At 43.7% G+C, this 7,500-nt stretch overlaps 1 protein-coding gene across 1 annotated transcript in view; it reads right to left on the reverse strand.

Moving 5' to 3' along the window:
- Positions 1 to 7,500, reverse strand: part of srrm4 (serine/arginine repetitive matrix 4) — a 59,577-nt gene that overhangs the window by 23,894 nt on the left and 28,183 nt on the right. The gene's annotated exons all lie outside the window — the stretch shown is intronic.

The following is a 7,500-nucleotide window of genomic DNA, read 5'->3' on the forward strand; positions in this document are numbered from 1 at the left end:
GTTGTCAGGCATATCGCCTGGAAACACAGTAAGCAGCAGAATCAAGTGGAAATGTGTTTTGAGCTCGCCGTGCGTGATGTGACATGCGCAGACACAGAGCAACACGCTCATCTCATCAGGCAGCACCTTGATTTCTGGATTCCATGATGAAAAACATCTACAGCTCCAGAACATACTATCTCCACCGCTCACATCACAATGTTGTGGATGAAAATCTAGATGAGACTGCACTGTCTGGAGCGCGGCCCTCTGCACCATGAAGTCCTGATTTATTCTTCTTTAAAAATTCAGCAATTTTAGTCACACAGAAAGTTTGAAAGTTTGAAAGCTGTGTGCACCATTCAAGCACATAACCCCACAGACACACAGTAGCAAACATTTATCCTCATTTCCAATGTGACATTTGGAAATAACACTTGTAATCTTCACTCTCTCAGTTAGGTTCTCGCACTGATCACATGGAATATATTTACCATAAATTTATCAAAAATTGTTGCGATGGTTGACAAGGATAAAAAGAAATTCCAGAGGATTACAGAGGAGTCTGTGCTGAAGAGTCTGTGCTGAAGTGTTTGTGCTGAAGAGTCTGTGCTAAAGAGTCTATGATAATGAGTCTGTGCTGAAGTGTTTGTGCTGAAGAGTCTGTGCTGAAGAATCTGTGCTGAAGAGTATGATAATGAGTCTGTGCTGAAGAGTCTGTGCTGAGTCTGTGCTGAAGAATCTGTGCTGAAAAAGTCCATGCTGAGAAGTTTATGCTGATGAATCTGTGCTGATGAATCTGTGCTGAAGAGTCTATGCTGAAGAGTCTATGCTGATAAAGTCCATGCTGAAGAGTTTATGCTGAAGAGTCTGTGCTGATGAATCTGTGCTGAAGTCTGTGACGAAGAGTCTGTGCTGGAGTCCATGCTGATGAATCTGTGCTGAAGTGTCTGTGCTGAAGAGTCTGTGTTGATGAGTCTGTGCTGAAGTGTCTGTGCTGAAGAGTCTGTGTTGATGAGTCTGTGCTGAAGTGTCTGTGCTGAAGAGTCTGTGCCTGCTCACCTATCTGAACCGATAGCAAAGGTTGAAGGTGCAGACTGTTCCATCCCTGCCACAGGCTGTAACAGCTAATCTGATGTTCTTACACTGTGCTTCGTCACATGACCTTCAGACAGCTGTGAAAAGACAGACTGCAGTTGTCCGAGTGAGCATATTAGACACTATAAGCTCCAGCATTCTGCAGCGCACACTTGTGTCTGTGATACACAACCACAGCCCACGCTTGTGTCTGTGATACACAACTACAGCCCACACTTGTGTGTGTGATATGTAGCTACAATTACAGATCATTATCCACAAGCATATGTTTGGCTGAGTTCTAGCCTGCATATACCCAAGCTCACACAGGTGATTGTGTGCCTTACTCTCTGAATGTGTGTGTATGCAAATGTGTGTGTGTGTGTGTTTGTGTGCGTTTGTGAGCCTGATTGTAATGAGAGGTTAATCAGTCTCTCAGATTAGCCACTGATTGCCTTTCTGTCATCTTGCTGGATGAAGGCAGCTTTTCTCATATTCCACTGAGTTAGTGAAGGGGGCGGGGCAAATCATGCTAATAAATTGCTTCGCTCCTCCCTCCAGCTCATGCTCCACGCACATCAACAGCCCTGCTGCTAGGGGCGTGGCCTATTGACGACTACGCCCAGACATTCAAGTGCTAAATGACTTCCAAGAGTGATAAGAAACACTTCCAACACTACATGACTTTTCACACAAGATGGCTTCTGTTCTGTGAATTCCTCTGGTTTAAATACGCAGCCATACCAGTACACCATACCAGTACACCACCCACAAACAACACGCTACGCCCATGACAGTGAGCCTTCCGACCCCACCAGTGTCCAGTCAGCAGTGGCCCTGTGTCCAGGATCTGAGCACTGAGACACAGGTGTCGGTCTGGAACTACAAAGCACGCAGGTATGAAGTGTTTGTGTAAGGGAGTGAGTGACAGCAGGACGGACGTCTCTGTGGCGGGACACAATGTGCTCAGCAGATGTTGTGTTACACTGATGCAGCTGTTCATATGGAGGCTGTTTGACACACAGAGACGCACAGAGACACACAGGGACAAACAGAGATAAACAGAGACACATGGAGACGCACAAAGACACAAAGAGACACACAGAGACACAGGGACACACAGAGACACAGAGGGACACACAGGAGCACACAGAGATACACAGAGATACACAGAGACACACAGAGATACACAGACACACAGAGACGCACAGAGATACACAGACACACAGAGACACAGAGATGCACAGAGATGCACAGAGATACACAGAGACACAGGGGGACACACAGGAACACACAGAGATACACAGAGATACACAGAGACACACAGAGATACACAGACAGACAGAGACACATAGAGATGCACAGAGATACACAGAGACACAGGAACACACAGAGACACACAGACACACAGAGCAAATACATTTTTCTTGTGATTCATAATGAAGAGCCTTGAGGTTTTGAAGAAAGAAAAGGGAAAAAATGGGAGACGTCTGGGAGACGTCTGAGCCCCAGCCGTCTGACAGAGAAAGGACATCTGCGGAGTCATATGACAAATCAAGCAATCGGAAATATGATGGAACAACCGTTAAGCAAGAGGAATCCATACAATGAACCGTTTGTGTTTACGTTTCTGTTTCAATGAGTCTTGATTTCGCAGATGGTTTAGTCTAGTCTAGTTTACGAGTCTTTCCTCCCATCAGTGGACTGTATGTTCATTTCCGTCTGTATGTTAATATGCATAATAGAGATTCCACATTTATGATCATTTATCAATGATGCAAGATCTGTGTGCAACATAAACATAAGGATGTAATGGTGTAAAACTAAAGCAGTGTTCTGTCTTCAGTGGTAGTGTGTGTGTGTGTGTGTGTGTGTGTGTGTGTGTGTGTGTGTGTGTGTGTGTGTGTGTGTGTGTGTGTGTGTGTTGCTGTCATTGTTGTGGATAGCTCTGGCCCTCCTGATGCTTTGTGAAGAAGTGCAGAGAACCTGCAGTGGACTGGAGAGAGAGAGAGACAGAGAGAGAGACAGAGAGAGAGAGAGAGAGAGAGAGAGAGAGAGAGAAGCAAAGTCAAAGAGATAGAGACAGTGAAAGATGGGCGAGGGAGAGATAGCATTTTATGTAGCTAATGCTTAACTGTAGTAATATGAAGTGAATGGGCACAATTAGAGACAGCACCCCCTGCTGGAGAAGGTTGGCAGCATGTGACGACTCTTTTCATCATTAATTCAATCATTCATCTTGGCAGTGACAAAAAGGCGGTTATCAAACAGCCTCTGGGGCTGTGAAGCCATCAGTGAAACAGATAGCAGGAAATGCACTCAAAACAACATGGCTGCCAGTGGACTGCAGTGGGCAGCGATTGGTCACAGTAAAATTAACACAGGCATGGGCTTCTGGGAAATAAAGAACTGGAGGTGAGACGGGCATGTCTGTCCCTGAAATAATGACCTAATGTGATTTGTGATTGTTGAGGGATTCAGCCGGGCGAGGAGAGTCAAGAGCATCATCTGTGAAAGGCATGATGGGAAATCGTGATGAACGACGCTGCCGGGGCAACGTCTGTAGAGACACAACGAAGACACAACCAAGACAACACACACAGACAACACACACAGAACACCCAGACAATACACACAGAACACACAGACAACACACACAGAACACACACAGAACACCCAGACAATACACACAGAACACCCAGACAATACACACAGAACACACAGACAACACACACAGAACACACAGACAACACATATACATTACGTACATGCAGAGTATGACATGCAGGTCTAGGTTATTGGGTTGTTGTAAGTTTTTTGCAGCTGCTAAACCCATAAATACTTAAACCACAATTATGGATACCACTAACCCAGTGGTTCTCAAACTTTTTACACAAAGTACCACCAACTGTCAAACGAAAAACCTCCACGTACCACCCCCCCCCCCCCCCCCCCCAAAAAAAAAAGAAAAAGCTGTTTGGCGAGTTTAAGTTGTTGACGGGGGGTTAGCGAACGTAAATTGTTACCGGGAGGATGTAAAATGGACACAAGATAAGTATTATATCGCGGTGGTTGGTGCCAGAGCGAACTAGTAACTCATTGAATCATAGATGTGGATCAGAGGTAAATAAACTAGATTTTTTTTGTCGGCGTGAGAAATCGGATGTGTGGCGTGTGAAGACGGTCAAATGCGTGTGTCTCACGCTCAATGCGTGAAAGTTGGCAACCCTGCTCATTACACACATATGTTATAATGTAGTTCTCCTGTATTTCGTGTTGGTAGGGGTTTACAGCACAAAAAGTCTTCGTGCGACATGCCCTCATACTCATATCGCACGGAAACGAGCAAGTTGGCTAAATCTGCGACATCTATGGATTCATCTAACTGCAGTGAGAAGCATTTACTCATTTTAATTCTCTCGGTCAATGTTTGTCTGACGTTGTTCGCCATTTCATCAATTCTGCGAGTGACTGTGTCGTTTGAAAGATGCACCAGATCGAGCTGTTTAGCGACATTTTCTCCGCAAATAATACGAGTCATCCCTTTTAGTTTCTGAATTTAAGGACTTGTCATAATTCTGTTTTAATTAAAAAAATGTGTTGTGTAAAAAAAAAAAAAAAAAAAAAAAAAAAAAAAACTCAAAGCATCTTTTATTTTCCGAGCTCATCTGGCGTACCACCGCGGGGTGCTCTGCGTACCACCAGTGGTACGCGTACCACAGTTTGAGAACCACTGCACTAACCCATGTAGCCTATCTATTGACCTGGTGCACTAAACCTTATGCACAGTCTCTGCCTTAAACTCATTCAGAATTCTAAAACAAATTTTTTGCAAAACTTTAAACACAGTTCTTTATATGAGACACACAATTCTAAACTGAAAACCATGTGTTTCTTTAGGAAAACAATGTCATGCAATAGATACACCCACCTGCCAAAATCCAAACCCAGTCCTCACAAGTTAACAGGGTCCTCACAGGGTCCAAGCTTATCTGAGCTGCTACACTGTAGCATCATCCAGACATTTCAAAATGAGAATAGATAAGTAGACCCATCCTCTATACATATACATACTACATCATGTTTTTGCAGTACTAGACTACCCTTTTCTGGGGGACGAAGGTGGCTATCCACCTCAGAACAGAATGAGATCATCGTCAATTTGGTCAGAGCCAACAACTGCATACGTTTCTGACAAAACAGCACATCATTACTGACAACGTCACCATCAGCAACATCCATTCAGTGAGTCTATCCGGACTGGACCAGTGACAGTGTGAAACAACTGTGTTGTGAATTTGCCACTCATCATCATGCCACTCTTGGCCCCTACAACACTGTGCACATCATCACCTTCTTCAACACAGAGCACAACACACTCATTCTCCATCACCAGGGGGATGAACCAGAAGCTTGGCTGCTCAAGTACAAACTGGTTCACTGAACAGCCACGACTTGTTGTGCTTCACCTCCACCAAACTCTCCACTGCTGTTGAGTTCTTTTTGGCATGGAGGTGATCGCCAACCCCACCGATGTAAAACCATTCAGCAGGTGGTGGAGGAACCTTGAGGGAACATGGGGGTGGAGGTGTCCCTCAACAAGAGTGTCCCCACTGTCTGGACAGGGAGGACATCACCAGTGATGTTGATGACATCTTGTAGCAAGACCCAAAAGCGAGACAAGATGCCCCCAATTTTGCATGCTGGAGTTACGAAACTATTTTGTTCTTTTTTTTGTGTAGTTTTTGTTGTTTGTGTGTTTACAGTATATACAACAGGTGTTGCTGGAGTGTTCATGCAAAACCAAAATAAACGTTGAACTTGTAATTGTGTTTTACTTTAAGGTGTAAATCAATCAATCAATCAATCAATCAAAGTTTATTTGTATAGCGCTTTTCACAACACATGTTGTCACAAAGCGCTTTACAGGATTTAAAAGGTTAACAATACTATGGGTCCAGAACCCTAATGAGCAAGCCAAAGGCGACAGTGGCGAGGAAAAACTCCCTATGATGGTGGGAAATAGGAAGAAACCTCGGGAGAACCAAGACTCAAAAGGGAACCCATCCTCCAATGGGGTAATGTAAATGTACTGAATATGCAAAAATAACCTGTATATTTGAGAATATTCATGTATATGTGTGTACTCTGACAGACTTTAACAGCAGACTACACTATCCAGCACATGTAAGTAGTGTTTTCGATTTGTCACATCAGTGTCTAGTTGTCATATGGGAAGGGAATCTCATTTGTGTGTAGAGTTTAGGAGCAAAAATATGCATTTGGCAAGAGTTGAAAGAGTTTTGTTTGAATTGTTGGCTTTTTCTAAAAGTGTGAGATGTTTTGTGTGTTGTGTGTTTGGTTTTGGCTGCTGTGTGATAAGGTTTAGCAAAAGGAGACATACTTTCAGAAACTGGGTCTTAAAATTATTTTTTTTAATCTGCAAAAAATGTAAAATTCGATTTTATCAAATTCACCACTACAAGGATTTAGATCAAAATCAAATTATTATACCTTATGTTTGAATATGCATGCAGTGTATAATATGTACCGACTTGTCAAACCTACATTTACTGGTTTAGGATAATTGGATGTAACATCACTGTAGCATATAATTGTTCACTCATAACCTTTCTTCCCTGTAATTCCATGTCTTTAACATTCACATGTATTATATTATAGAGAATAATAACATCCCTGTGTGCACCTGAGGTTTAAATCACAACTCTGTTGCAGGTCCTGCATTATTAGAACAAAGGGTTCAGCTTATAGTGGCCAATTACGTTCAAGGAAGAGGAGAAGAGAGAGGGACCTGACTCCCATACACACACACACACACACACACACACACACACACACACACACACGCACACACACGCACACACACACACACACACACACACATGCACACAAAATCATACACGCACACACACACACACACACACACACATGCACACACACACACACAATCATACACGCACACACACACACAGACGCACACACACATACACCCACACACACACACACGCACACACACACACACACACACACAATCATACACGCACACACACACACACACACGCACACACACATACACGCACACACACGCACACACATACACATACACACACACACACACACACACACACACATAATCACCTCAACACACAGGATACATATCCGCACACACCCATGTATATGCACGCATGCATACATGCACATATTCACAAGCATACATACACACACATGCACAGTCACACACACACACACACACACACACACACATACAGACACACACACACACACACACACACACACACACACACACATACACACACACACACACACCATCCACTACCATTTGCCTTGTCATAATCACAGCTGAACGACTGATAATCGTTATGGTAAAGGACGAGAGGCTGGGAGACGACTCAGTGTGTTAAT

This window comes from Brachyhypopomus gauderio, chromosome 3 (genome assembly GCF_052324685.1).
Source record: "Brachyhypopomus gauderio isolate BG-103 chromosome 3, BGAUD_0.2, whole genome shotgun sequence".
Classification (NCBI taxonomy): Eukaryota; Metazoa; Chordata; class Actinopteri; order Gymnotiformes; family Hypopomidae; genus Brachyhypopomus; species Brachyhypopomus gauderio.